Source organism: Chiloscyllium plagiosum, unplaced genomic scaffold (genome assembly GCF_037043375.1).
Source record: "Chiloscyllium plagiosum isolate Xiang-an unplaced genomic scaffold, Cpla_swu_hap1 HiC_scaffold_21, whole genome shotgun sequence".
NCBI lineage: Eukaryota > Metazoa > Chordata > Chondrichthyes > Orectolobiformes > Hemiscylliidae > Chiloscyllium > Chiloscyllium plagiosum.
The window spans coordinates 16,646,474-16,661,743 of NW_028270159.1; the positions used below are offsets into that span (position 1 = coordinate 16,646,474).

Genomic DNA, 15,270 nt, shown 5'->3' on the forward strand with positions numbered 1-15,270 from the left:
TGATGAAGCTGCAGACATGGAGGTCACAGTGCCTCTATTGTGCAAGAGATCTGAGAACAATAAGTTCAAGGTAAGGTTCACTGACATCCTTTTAAAATGTCCTTGTTCTATATTGAAAGTCAAAATCTTGCTGTGCTTTGGGATTAAGATACTGGAAGAATTGTGGAGTTTGGAGCCGCCTGGCAGTCATACTGTCTGATATAAAAGGAAGTTCTATTGAAAACTTCTCATCAACTGGCTAGACTCTTCCTATTGTGTTGTACTCTATTGCCAAGCTTTACACATGCAATTGTTCTAAGATGTGTGGTGCAGTGAATCTGACGACAAACTTGGGAGCCAAGACCTAATAGTATTTGAGGCGTAGCAACTACCCATCCTGTTCGTTAACTTTGTTTACTGTTTTTGATTTTATTATTTTAGCAGTAGAATGAAGCTTCTGACTTGATGTAAAATTGTTCTAGGTTGTTCAAAACACCTGTGATTTTAGTTTTAGCTGATATTTTTCTCCCTGTGCATTCAGGGTCCTTTTCAATCTTTGTCACTGCAGAGTTATGGAGGTCTATCCATTTTTGACTCTGCAACTAGTTGTTGCTTCATTATCAAGGAGACCTATAACAGTCTTCTTGTGAGCATGTCCATTTTAACAAAGGCTTAAAATAAATAGAGTTCACCATGTGATGAGCAGTAGGGATAAATGCACCATTGAGCCAAAAGCACCAATTTTCCTTTTCAGCAATGCTATCCAACACAGCATGTGGTATAGGATAATACCAAAACAGCAGAAATGTGATGTGGTATAAGTTGCCCTCAGTTTTGGTTATATCTTCATAATGAAGCCTTTTCCCCACATTAAAGGAGCAACTCTGATGATTTGTCCTGAAGGCAATTTTAAAAGTAATGTAAGTTAGTGACCAACTCATAAGTTTATTTACCCATTTTGCAGGTGAGAAAGTAAAGGAACGAAGGAGTACTGCTTAAAATGGAGTACTACTTATAGCTGTGATGCTTTTGCCCTCCTGATTATTCTTTTTGTTCTCAATTTGTAATTCTGTTTCTACAGCTGATATTAAAATATCTGCTTACCAGGTATGTAGATGACTACCACATAACTGCCATTTATACTGTAAATCATTTCATAGTATTTAAATCTATGAAGAATATAAGAGGAAGGAGAAATAAACATGCACCCTCTGTTATAGCATAGAACTTGGAAAATGTACTTTTTGTTTTCCTCCAGGGTCAATGGTGGAAATGGCAGAAAAGTTGAGAATTATAACAATGTAATAATGCAACCATGACCTTCCTATTCCCAAAATGTTGTTTTAGGCTGCCCATTTCAAATTTATGGGAGTCACTAAAGTTCTGTTTTCCTCCCTTGTGTCAGATTGTAAATTTCAACTGATATGAAAAACTGGAGCAGTGCAACTATTGACCAAATGAGTATGAGTATATCCATCACAGAATTTAATCTTTGTGGTTAAGTTTGTTCAGTTTGAAATCTATATTTAAGACTCCCTTTGAAGTCTAATTATTGACTCCATTGCCCGTCAGTCTTGATACATAATTTATCCCTATTTCTGTTTCATTGAACGTGAAATTGTCAAAGGTCAGTGTTCCCTTGATTAAGAGCTTAGACTCTGATTATAAACACAGCACTGACACTGCACAAAGAGTGTAAACAGAACGATGTTGATTATAAACCCTTCTGATATTGATGCATCACCATACAAATGCTGTGTATAGGAACTTCTTCCATTTCTGGCTATCAAAGCTTTTTTTGATCAACCTGAAACAAGTATGAAACACAGTATGTAATTTAAGTTTTCAAACAAAACTAGTGTAGAAATTCACAGAGTCTGTATTCTGATATTAAGTGTATTTCAAATACCCAATTTTGAGGTTTAAGCAGCAATTGTTCAGTGAGAATGTAGTCCGAGGTATATTCAGGAATGCTGCTGATTTTTAACCAGCAAAAGACATGCAGCTCACCTGTGCAGAACACAGATGGGGTTGAAGCTACTTATCCAGTCAGACCAACCCTACTTCTCAGTCATTGGCTTGCAAAATGTCTAGTGGGAAGAAACCAAGCCTCCAGGCTGGGTATACTTTCCAAGATGCACAGTGCTTTTTTTTTAATACCAAATGCTATAATCTTTTTAAGTAGCCACTACTAACATTAACATAATGCCAATCGAACAATCTAAGCTAATATTTTGCTAATAGCAACAGGACATAGGACAGTGAAAGTGATTGACGAATTTGGGATGCTTGTGAATAAATGGAGATGAACATGAACATTTACATAATTGCAGTATCTTACATTCTCCCACTGCAAAACAATGTATTATGTGTGCACTGTGGTGTTGTGGTAAGGAAACACAGTTACTTGCATAAATTGCTTTAATTTACAATCTCTTCCCAAAACACCACTTTTGAAAGTGTTGATCTGTGCAATTGGAGTGCAGTTCCCCAGGCAGCTATTGTTTTTGGACAGTTTGTCCACATATATGGCGTTTGCGTGTAAATCTTGACTGATTTTTCTTGCCAAGCAAACCAGATTCTGTCCACACCTGTTGCAGTCCTAGTAACTGTCAGTGTACCCTGTGATGATTGGATTTTTCTTCTCCCTATATCTTGTATTCCGTGGCCAAATTCAGCACTATCACTGGGAGATAACAATCTACAGTAGTCCAGAAAACGGTTTCCCAAAATGTAAGCTCTGCAGCGATAATGACCACCACTGAGGCCTATCGAGTCGTAACTGTGCTTTCGTTTATATGTAACCCCTCCCCTCCACTTTAGCAAGTATTTCTCTCACTTGGGGTTCTCAACACTTTGCAGGCTTCAATAGGGTTCACTGTTGATGGAGAAATCTGGTTGGGAAGCATTAGATTGAAGACTTAACCGAGAAGCTTTCTGATCTTATAGCTCAGACGGAGTCATTAAGCCTGTATATAGAATATATAAGATAGAATTGTGAGCTTATCTGGGATGTTTGACCTTCCAGTTTCTGGGGGGAAAAGTTAAAACGTTAACAGAAGTTTTGTTAAGCCTACAGGTGTAATACACATTCTGCTGATCAACAACAGAATGAGAAGTATATTGTATGAGAACAGGTTATGAATTATTTCTCTTATTTTTTTGTTTGGAGATTTGCTGAGTTTTATAGTTTTAGGTTATATGGAATGTCAGTTTTTTTTATTCCTGTCGCTTAATTTCCATAATTTATCTGACCTTCGATGAATTTGATTAATACCTATATAATAGACAGCAACACTGGAGAACTGAATGGGCTATTTTTCGTTCACGTCTGTTTTTGTCAAAATCAGTTTTCAGGACAGAAGTTTGTATAATCCTGAAGTTTATGGAAATGACTATTTTAATTTATCAGTTAAGCCAAGGGGTAAAGCTCATCTTCACATTTAATAACTTATGAACTGGACAATAGTTTGCGTCATTGAAAGTAATATTTTGGTACAATTCAGGATATGTTTAGAACGTGCATTAGAATTTATAATTTAGTTACATATTTTTATCTCCCCTAACTTTATAATATCAGTGGAAAAATCTTCATGAGTTTCAAATGTGACATTCCAGGAAGAAACCAGTGTGAAAACTTTCTTAATGAAAGCATAGTACTCAGCAAGTTTGAACGCATCTATGGTAAAAGAATCGGTTAAAATCTTGAGTCCAATATGACTTCTTCAAATCCTTCCTTCGATTCAGTATATTCTACAAGTGGAAGCTGTTAAATAGTATGGTCCTTACATTGTCAATTACAGGTTTGCATTTCCCAAGTAGAAATAATCCATTAGACTTAAAGTTTGAGATGGCTAGGTGGGAATATCTTGTGGTAAAGTACCTAGTAATAGGAGTGGGTCTCAGTGTCGCTCCTGTGTTCTGTTTATATGGTGTCATACCAGCTCTGTTATGAATGAATTTCAATAATAGCATATCTATCATGATGATTTACAGTTTGCAGTACTTAAAATTGTGTTATTGAAGAATCTAATACAGAGCTTTAATGAACATGAATCAGGACTAAAATGCTAGAATGGGGAGGTTGCTGAGAGCAAGGATTGGGATAAAGTACAAACTTAGAGTCATAGAGATGTACAGCATGGAAACAAACCCTTCGGTCCAACCCGACCATGCCGACCAGATATCTCAACCCAATCTAGTCCCACCTGCCAGCACCCGGCTCATATCCCTCCAAACCCTTCCTATTCATATACCCATCCAAATGCCACTTAAATGTTGCAATTGTACCAGCCTCCACCACTTCCTCTGGCAGCTCATTCCATACACGTACCACTCTCTGTGTGAAAAAGTTGTCCCGTAGGTCTCTTTCCCCTCTCACCCTAAACCTGTGCCCTCTCGTTCTGGACTCCCTGACCCCAGGGAAAAGACTTTGCCTATTTACCCTATCCATGCCCCTCATAATTTTGTAAACCTCTATAAGGTCACCCCTCAGCCTCCGGCGCTTCAGAGAAAACAGTCCCAGCCTGTTCTGCCTCTCCCTATAGCTCAAATCCTCCAACCCTGCCAACATCCTTGTAAATCTTTTCTGAACCCTTTCAAGTTTCACAACATCTTTCCGATAGGAAGGAGACCAGAATTGCACGTAATATTTCAACAGTGGCCTAACCAATGTCCTGTACAGCCGCAACATGACCTCCCAACTCCTGTACTCAATACTCTGACCAATAAAGGAAAGCATACCAAATGCCACCTTCACTATCCTATCTACCTGCAACGCCACTTTCAAGGAGCTATGAACCTGCACTTTATTCAGCAACACTCCCTAGGACCTTACCATTAAGTATATAAGTCCTGCTAAGATTTGCTTTCCCAAAATGCAGCACCTTGCATTTATCTGAAACTCCATCTACCACTTCTCAGCCCATTGGCCCATCTGGTCAAACTTCTGTGGAGATCCATTGTTAGTCGGATAAACTTTGACCAAGTGCATTACATTCCACATTGTCAAGTCATTTAGCTTTCTAATTAATTCTACCTCTGAAATTTCAGTGTTGGCAACTGCTCCTATGGCGCTAAGAGAGTACAAGGTACCCAGAGTTGGTGGGGATCGAGCACAGAGGGCTGTCTGCCTGGTACACAGAGCATCAGAGGACAGATAACAACCAGCAACACGGTGAGTGAATGGAAGTGTAGATCTTCACCAAACAGAATGAGAGAAAAGGTTAAATCTATTAGAAAAGATATAGCCAGATTTGCATATCACTGAACTACAATTAACTATGTAAGGATCAAAATCAGAATTTAGAAATAATTTCAATGCATAATAAAATTCTGAGAATTTCTGTTTTTACATAGAGAAATATCCTTTGCTAAGTACAATAAGTACGATGATATAGCTTTCCTTAATATGCAGATTAATAGGAAACCAAGTGAGACTTTAAAACTACTTCTGCACAAGTCAACAACAATGATTGCTTATGGTGAAGATAAGGGGCAGTCAAGCAGTTAGGGGAAACGCTAAACCATAAAAACACAACTTGAATAGTTTATGAAGTCAGCTGAGTCCTGTTCTTGTACTCTGTGTTTTGTGTGCTGTTTTGTTTCAGAACACTGGAGCTACAGACACCAATAGTCTGACTTGAATCATTGCAAATGATATAGGCTGAGGGAGTATGAAAAAGATATTGTTAAGTTGTGGAGCAAAACTTAGAGGCAGAGTTGATTGTAGAATTAATCAGCATGCTGCAAAGAACTAAACTCCACCTTCAGTTGTATCAACAAATCAAACTTGATGTTGGATCTTCATTTTCAAAGCAGTTTCTGCTTACCAGAATATTTGACAGACTACTTAATAAGTACTAAATGCAAATGCAAGTAACTACATTGTCAGTTCAGGTATTGCACATACCTGAAAAAGTTATGCTGACATTTATTGGCTAGTTTTTTTTAAATATGTGTTGCAACTTTAAAGTTGATATAATGTCCCTGAATGATGTGGAATTATGTAGTCCATTCAGTTAGCAATATAAGATATACATATATATATATATATATATGATTTGGATGGCCTGGTTTGAGACTTCCCTGCAATGGAAAGAAAAGGGTTGGGCAACCAGTCTGTTGGTCTGCTACTCCCACAGCTTTTGAGGACTAAGCCAAAATGAAGTCAACAGCCAAACCTGAGACCGTTTCCCTTCATGTAAAGAAAATCTATTAGAAATCGGAACCAATAAAAGGTCACTAACCTGAAACAGGAACTTTGTTTTTTAACACAAATGCTGCCTAGCTGCTGCATATTTCAAATTTTCAGTATTTGTATTATTTTGCTTTAGTAACATATTTCCACTCTAGTTTTAGTGGCACAAATTGCCTGGTAGTTCTGAACAAGGTTGAAATTGGCAAGGGGAAAAATTGAAAGACTTCACAGAAAAATGAGCTGTGATCTTTTAGACATGTAAATTAAACTGTGTTCCATTTAAGATTTTGAAAATAAGTTTTTTTTGCAGTTTCTGAACATCACATTACTTGTTTCATTGTCTTTTCTTAATAAGGTCAATTAGAAATGTAAACATGTTTGCTTTATTAATTGTTGTTTCTGTCTCCTAATTTCAGTTACATATTGTACAGCATTAACACTCAGTGCAATAAATTTCAAACTTAAGTAAAATTTGACCTTGCCATATTTGGTCAGGAGTAATAGAACTGTAGAACTGAAGACAGTGAAAATGACCTTGTTATTGTGTTATTTTATATTTGAACTGACTGGTTGGACCACAATGATCTTTACAGTTTGATGCATTCCTAATTTGTTGATGCAGTATTGTCAAGTTCGAAAAATCACAATGTATGTTTACCACTTAGATAGATATAAGCTTGTACTGTTAATGTCACCTATATAAATATATTATAGTTTTGGGTATATGTGTAGATGTGTGTGTATAATAGTTTTATATATATAAATATAGTAAGTCATCTTCACTGTTACAAGACACTTTAAATCAAAAATGTACCTTTCACACATTAATTTGGCTGGTTGTCACTATACTTCCATGTATTTTAAACTAAGTGTTAAGCTTGATCATCAGTGAATATCAGAGATTATTAATTTCAGTATTTAATATTCTTTACATCTTTATCGTTTCACTTTCTATGGTAGTCTACATGTGACAATAAAATCTATTTCTAATTCTAAAGATAGTGCGGTGTTAACCCATTGATAATTACTTTTAACATGATCAAATCAGAGGTTGGTCACAATCATAGCACTATCTCTTTCATTTGACAACAGTAAAACTTCTCAAGGTATAAATTTCTTCAGCACTAGAAATACATTCACTGCCTTTATATCCCTTTGACCCTGCAGCCTTCTGTGCATTCTTGCTTCCTCAGCCTTATCATTAAGGCTGTGCCTTTAGTCAACCAGGCTGCATGCTTTGGAATTTTCAGTCTAAATCTTTCTAACTTGGTTAGAATCTTTCTAAAACCTCCACCTTTGTTCAAGTTCTTGATCATCATTTGTATATCCTCCTTTGGCTCAGCCTTTGTTTCTTTCCTTCTTAATGTTTGAAGTTCTTTTAGAATATTCTTTTGCTAAAAGTGCCATAAAGTAGAAGTTATTGTTGTGATATTGCAGTCGATTATATTGACCAAAGAAGAGAACTTGCAGTAGAATGTAGGGACTGGGTAGGCGAAAACACTGCGATGTGCACAGGACAGATTCTTTTTCTAGTAATACCATAAATGTTCAATTGTTTGTTATGTTAAAGAATTCATCTTGGCACAGAAAAATTGACAAGGATACCGAATCATTGACAAGGTTACGCATTTGCTTAAAATCAAGCTGTCAAAACATCCATTGCCTACAGATATGTCCTACACTAAATTTATGTAAAGTGCTGTCATTTGGTTTAGCAAGATCCAATGTTAAGAGAAATAGGTCTACTTTCATGTGGATGAGATCTGTTTTTGGCTAGTCAGTGTTACTTTGTGGAAGTGATGATGTCTGTTTATAATATAATGAGCTTGCTGGCTCAGGATCTGTCATCTGCGAGTTTTAGTGCAGTCTGTAATGTAGGATCTGTATACTTCATATGCAACGGTCGATAGAATTCTAAGATACTGAGGTGGGGTGTAACATGTAAAATATTTTGTTCTTAGCAAGGCAATATTTAGCTCCATCTGGAGTACGATGTGGAGTTTTGGTTACCATTTTGCAGGAAAAAGGGGAAAGCAAAGTATTGGAAAAGTACAACAATGAATCATTTGTTTGATGCCTGGCAATAGGACATTTGAGATTTGAGAAGAAACTACAGAAACTAATTTTGATTACAGTAGAATACAGTAGTTCCTCCCCATCCCGTACCTGCAGGGGATATGTTCCATAACCTACCACAGAAGCCAGAAACCACAGATAGGAGTGAACCCATTCGTTTCAACAGGAAACTTATCCTTCCCTGCAGCCCTCTGATCCCTGGTTCCGGAAGGTTCCCTGTAATATGTTCAGGCCACAGTAAACCGAGGATATTTGAAACTGCGGGAAACTATTCCATGGATACGGGGGTCGCCCTGTATAAGACTGAAAATTGATAAGATTAATACAAGCTTAATAAACTATTTACTTGGTTTCAAGAATCGAACAGTGACCATAAGGAGGCAGAGGGGAAAATGTATAGACAAATCAGACATAGCTTTCACATGGTGGTTTTTGGAATTGACTAGTGAGAAAATTATTTGATGAGTATTCATAGTAAAGTCTGAGACCAATCACATTGACCAAATGGTCTTTTCTGGTTTTCCCTACTGCATTCTTTCTAAATAATAGCTTTCAAAAGCATATGGAAACTGACAGATTTTTCTGAGAAAGTATTTAAACTTGTGAAACAAAGCAACACAAAAATATTTGCAACTGGCATTTATATCATGCTTTATTATTACAGAGATTATATGAAGTACAAAATATCCCAAGTTACTTGGATATATTATGAATATTATGAACATAATTTGAAACTGAGCCATGTTAGGTGATCTTAGGAAAGGTGGTTACAAGAGTAGGTTAGACGCTGGGAATAATGTGTGTAACTCGCTGTCTGACTCGACAAAGCCTGTCTGCCATATAGAAGACATAATGCAAGCATATGATAAAACACTTTCAACTTACCCCGCTGAGTTCAGCTGCAACAAACAAGAAGCTTGACACTACCCAGGACAAAGTTGTCTCCTTGATTGGCACTCACCCCATTCACCAGCTTCAACAGTTTCTCCCTCCTCCACTGATACACAGAGGTGGGCATTATGTGCCATCTACAAGCTGCACTGAAGCACCTTCCCAATCCCCAACTTGTAGATTTAAAAAGACAAGGGCAGTAGATATATGGAAATACAACCACCTACAACTTCACCTACATGATGCACATCATCCTATCACTGAAAACTATATTGTGGTTCCTTCAGGAAAATGAATCAAAATCCTGGAGCTCTCTTCCCAACAGCACTATGGATGTAACTACACACCAATGACAAAATCAACATTCTCCTTTAAGACCTTCTTTAATACCCACATTCTTGATCAAGCTTTTTATTTTTTTTCTGTATTCACTTTTGACTCAGCCTTCATTTCTTTCCCGATGACTGTCTGGAGTACTTTTGGAACTTTCTACTTTGTTAAAGATGCTATATAGATAGACGTTATTGTAATTGTGGTTTTGCAGCTGATTATATTGGCCAAGCAAGAAAACTAACAGAACACTAATTGCTCTGCTTGAGGAAACCCATTGTGATGTCTGCTTGAGACATTTCCTTCTTCTGACAATACCATAAATGCCAAATTAAACATAATGGTTCAAGACAGCTCACCACAACATTCTTGAGGGTAATTAGGGATAGGCATTCCAACAGCACCCACACCCCATGAATGAATATTTTAAAAATCCTTGGCCATATTTTTTTGTAATCTTTAGATTGTGGAATTTTGTGTCAGATGATCATCTGATTTGGTGAATCATTCACAAGTCAGCTGATGCAAGGCATCTAGTTTACCTAGTGCTTGCCAGATCTGTAATGCCTATGATTGTGTAATGCTGACACTGTACAGTAGTGGGTTTAAGATTAGTACACTTGCAAATCATTTAACAAGGAAATTGACAATGCAAGAAAGCCATTCAGCCTATCAATCCTACTCCATTCAGTGTCCTTGTATGTTTTTTTACTTCATGACACCTATGGAAGTTCTGAGACTTGAAAGGGTTCAGAAAATATTTCCAAGGATGTTGTTCGGGTTGGAGGGTTTGATCTATCGTAAGAGGCTAAATAAGCTGGGGTTATTTTACCTGGGGTGTTGGGGGCTGAGGGGTGACCTTAAAGGGGTTTATAACATCATGAGGGACATGGATAGGGTGAATAAACAAGATCTTTTCCCAGGAATGGGGAGTCTAAAACTAGAGGGTGTAATTTAAAGGTGAGAGGGGAAAGATTTAAAAGGTACCTCAGAGGCAACTTTTCATGCAGAGGGCAGTGCATGTATGGAATGAGCTGCTGGAGGCTGGTACAATTACAACATTTAAAAGGCATCTCGATGGGTCTAGGAATAGGAAGGGTTTAGAGGGATGTGGGCTAAATGCTGGCAAATGGGACTAGATTAATCTAGGAAATCTGGTCAGCGTGGATGAGTTGATCAAAGGGTCTGTTTCCGTGCTGTACAACTCTATGATTCTATCATCCACTACTTTAGGAATGTGAAGTTTCTTCGATCTTCCTCGAAAGAAGAAATCTTGCACTGATATAATTACTTCTCCTAAGATTATAATCTTGAATAATTTCAAGACAAATCTTGAAAACTAATTTATCAACAGAATGTTAATCCATCTATGACATATTATTTTTATTTATATTGTCAAATTTCCAAAGCTGGAGTAGTGCGTACAGTTTTGGGCACCATACTTCAGAAATGATATGAATGGATTGGATAGAGTGCTCAACGGTTACAAAGATAATTCCAGAAGTGAGTAACTTCATTTATGAAGATTGACAGGAGGTTAGGGCTGATTTCATTGTAGAGGACAAGGTTGAGAGTGACTTGATTAAAGATAAAATCATGAAGGATATGAATAGGATAGTTGAGGGAAACCGTTCCCATTTAGGGATACAAGTAGTTAATAGAGAGATGTTGATAAGTTGAGTAAGTAGGCAGAAAAGTTGTTATATGACCTGGGAAAATGTGAAGTATTTCATTTTGGAAGGGAGAACCGAAGAACAGAATGATTTAAATGGAAAAAACTGCAACACAAAAGGATGGTTAGTAAGGTCAGATCACATTGGATGTAGGGGGACTTAGCCAATTGGTACAAAATTGGCTTGAAGGTAGGAGACAGAGGATGGTGGTAGAGTATTGCTTTTCAGACTGGACGCCTGTAACCAGCAGTATGCCACAAGAATTGGTGCTTGGTCTACTGTTTTACAACACTTTTTTGATTAGATTAGATTAGATTAGATTCCCTACAGTGTGGAAACAGGCCCTTCGGCCCAACAAGTCCACACTGACTCTCCTAAGAGTAACCCACCCAGACCCATTCACCTACTCCCTAATAATGCACCTATCACTATGGACAATTTAGGATGGCCAATTCGCCTAACCCGCACATCTTTGGACTGTGGGAGGAAACCTGAGCACCCGGAGGAAACCCATGCAGACACAGGGAGAATGTGCAAACTCCACGCAGACAGTCGCCCAAGGCTGGAATCGAACCTTGGTCCCTGGTGCTGCGAGGCAGCAGTGCTAACCACTGAGCCACTGTGCCACCCGGCAATTGTATAAATGATTTGGATGTGAATATAGGTGGCATGGTTTGTAAGTTTGCAGATGACACCAAAATTAGTAGTGTAGTGGACAGTGAAGAAGGATATCTCAGAATAAAATGGGACCTTAATCAGATGAACCAATAGGCTGAGGAGTGGCAGATGGAGTTTAATTTAGATAAATGTGAGGTGTTGCATTTTGATAAGGCAAACCAAGGCAGGACTTAAACAGTTAATAATAGGGCCCTGTCGAACAAAGACACCTAAGAGTGCAGTGCATAATTCCTTGAAAGTGGAGTTGCAGGCAGACAGGGTGGTGAAGAAGGCATTTGGCATATTTGCCTTATTGGTTAGAATATTGAATACAGGAGCTGCGAGGTCATGTTGCAGCTGTACAGTACATTGGTGAGGCCACTTTTGGAACACTGCATTCAATTTTGGTCACTCTTCTATAGGAAGGCAGTTGTTAAACTTAAGAAGATTCAGAAAAGATTTACAAGGATGTTGCCAGGAATGGAGAGTTTGAATTATAAGTAGGGGTTGAATAGGCTGGTGCCATTTTCCTGGACCATTGGAGGTTGAGGGGTGACCTAGAAGTTTACAAAATCATGAGGGACATAAATAGGGTGACTAGCCAAGATCCTTTCCCTGCGGTGTGGCAAGTCCAAAATTAGAGGGGATAGGTTTAGGGTGAGAGTAGAATGGTTTAAAAAGGACTTGAAGGGTAACTTTTTTCATGCAGGGGTGGGGTGTACATGGAACAAGTTGCCAGAGGAAGTGGCTGAGGTGGTATAATTCCAACATTTAAATGGCATCTTGTTGGGTATATGAATAGGGTGGGTTTAGAGGGATATGGGCCAAATGTTGGCAAATGGGACTAGGTCAGAGTGGGATGTCTGGTCAATGCGGATGAGTTAGACTGAGGGATCTGTTTCTGTACTGCATGATTCTATGAGTTGGGTGTGTTTTGCATGAAACACAAAAGGTAGCACACAGGTGCAGCAAGCAGTCAGAAAGGTTAATGGAACATTGGTCCTTATTTTAAGTGCATTGGAATGTAAGAATAAAGAAAATACTGCAATTGTACAAAGTGCTGGTGAAATGAGACAATGTCTATAGTACTGAGAATAGTTTTGGACCTCTTAAGAGAAAATATTATTTAGTTGAAGGCAGTTCAGAAAAGGTTTACTTGAATGATCTCTGTACAGAGAGATTACCTTATGAGCAAAGATTAAGCAGGTTCCAACTGAACTCATTGGAATACAGAAGAATGAAAGGTGATCTCATTGTAACACATAGGGTTCTATTGAATGGCAGGGCTGGTTTGAGGGCCCAAATGGCCTACTCATTTTCCTATTTCTTATTGTATTATGGTAAAGGGATTGAGAATGAGGGGGCACAGATTTAAAGTAATTTACAAAAGAAGTAAGTGTGATGTGAGAAAAAATATTTTCAAACAGCAAATGGTTCGGATCTGGAATGCCTGTCTGAAAGTGCAGTAGAGTGAGACATTCACTAGTGCATTACTTGATTATTTGCATGGAAACAATATGCAGGGTTGCAGGGAATAGACGGAAGGATGTCATTGGTCGTTTTGCTCATTTAGAGAGTTGACACATATGTGATGGAGAAAATGAGGACTGCAGATACAGGAGATCAAAGTCGAGAGTGTGGTGCTGGAAAAGTACAACAGGTCAGGCAGCGTACGAGGGGCAGGAGAATCGACGTCTCAGGCAAGAGCCCTTCATCAGGAATGAGGCTTGTGAGCTGAGTGGGTAGAGAGATAAATGGGAGTGGGTGGGGCTGGGGAGAAGGTAGCTGAGATTGCAATAGGTAGATGGAGGTGAGGGTAATGGTGATACGTCAGAGAGGAGGATGGAGTAAATAGGTGTATGAAAGAAGATGGACAGGTAGGAAAGGTCATGAGGGTGGTGCTGAGTTGGAAGCCTGGACTTCACTAGTTTTCTCATTTCCCCTTCCCCACTTTATCCCAGTTCCAACCTTTCAGCTCGGCAGCTAATGACGTCCACATCCCGCAATGGAGCTTTGAAAGAAAAACAGTGAAAGTATATTTTTTAAATTTAGTTTTATCATTCAACTCTATTTTCTGGACTGGTCTTTATTTAATCGGTTAGAATTTGGGAAATAAATTCTACTCTGTTGTATTTTATGCTAAAATGCAAATTGAGTATTATCTAATTATATTGAGTTAAGGTTAATAGCACAGCAATGACTGAATTTAGTCTTTCTAATAAAAGCTGAACCATTAAACAATTGATTTAATAGACTTTGAGGAATAGACTGTACTTGGGACAAGTAATTATTTTGGGGAAATTTGAATTACTGAATGGCTGAACAATACCAGACTTTTGTGTATGTTTGAACAGAAAAACAAAACTTGGGATCACAGTGGCCTTTGGTAAGAGTGAAAAAGGATCCCAATATATTGCTCTTGATTGTCTCTAAAGTCTTCAATTAATGTGAAGCAGATATCTGGGCTGTATCAAACATTCATTTAATTACAATTTAACAGACTATTCTAACCCAAGATCACTTCTTGATAAAGTCACATTTAGAATATTACATGAAATATGAAATGCTCCAACTTTTTGAAAAAATGCCATGAATGAAAAGGAAAAGAAAATAAATTTGTACATTTGAATCAATTGAAAACACTTAAGTATGCAGCTGGTCCTAACAGCATCTAAAGAGACCTGGGGTATTTTTTTATTTTAATTTAAAAGAGCAGGAAAGCACTGAAGAGTGCACAGAGGGCAACTGGTGATAAATGGTTTGTAACTTAGATTTTAGTTGTGAAGAGACCAGTTATTTAAGTATGGACTCTGATGGGAAAACTGTAGGGCACTAGTACAGAATTAAAGGTTAGACAAGGTTTTGTACTTTATAGAACTAGCTAGTCAAATAATCTGCAACTATGATTTCACTCCCAAAATATCACCTCAATTTATCCAGGCTAAAATGTACTTCCTACTTGTCTGACTGTTCTACTAGCTTCTTATCTTATATGACATTGCTTTTTGCTCAGTAAACTCTTTCAGCTATCAAAAGGGACAAATTTGCACTGTATTAAGGAACAGCCATTCTCCACTATGGGAAACTTTTCACATTTTCAACTTTACACTCTCTATGCCCTTGTAACTTGACTTGAATATTCTGTTCGCCGAATTTGAGTTGCAGACGTTTCGTCCCCTGTCTAGGTGACATCCTCAGTGCTTTGGAGCCTCCTGTGAAGCGCTTCTGTGATCTTTCCTCCGGCATTTGTAGTGGTTTGAATCTGCCGCTTCCGGTTGTCAGTTCCAGCTGTCTGTTGCAGTGGTCGGTATATTGGGTCCAGGTCGATGTGCTTATTGATAGAATCTGTAGATGAGTGCCATGCCTCTAGGAATTCCCTGGCTGTTCTCTGTTTGGCTTGTCCTATAATAGTAGTGTTGTCCCAGTCAAATTCATGTTGCTTGTCATCTGCGTGTGTGGCTACTA

At 38.1% G+C, this 15,270-nt stretch overlaps 1 protein-coding gene across 4 annotated transcripts in view; it reads left to right on the forward strand.

Moving 5' to 3' along the window:
- The window catches only part of lrrc8aa (leucine rich repeat containing 8 VRAC subunit Aa), a 97,698-nt gene that overhangs the window by 8,178 nt on the left and 74,250 nt on the right, over positions 1-15,270 (forward strand). For all 4 annotated transcript variants that reach the window (XM_087998334.1, XM_087998331.1, XM_087998333.1 and 1 more), the window contains exon 2: positions 5,032-5,155. The gene's annotated coding sequence lies outside the window, so the exon portion shown is untranslated. The remainder of the gene's footprint in view (positions 1-5,031; positions 5,156-15,270) is intronic.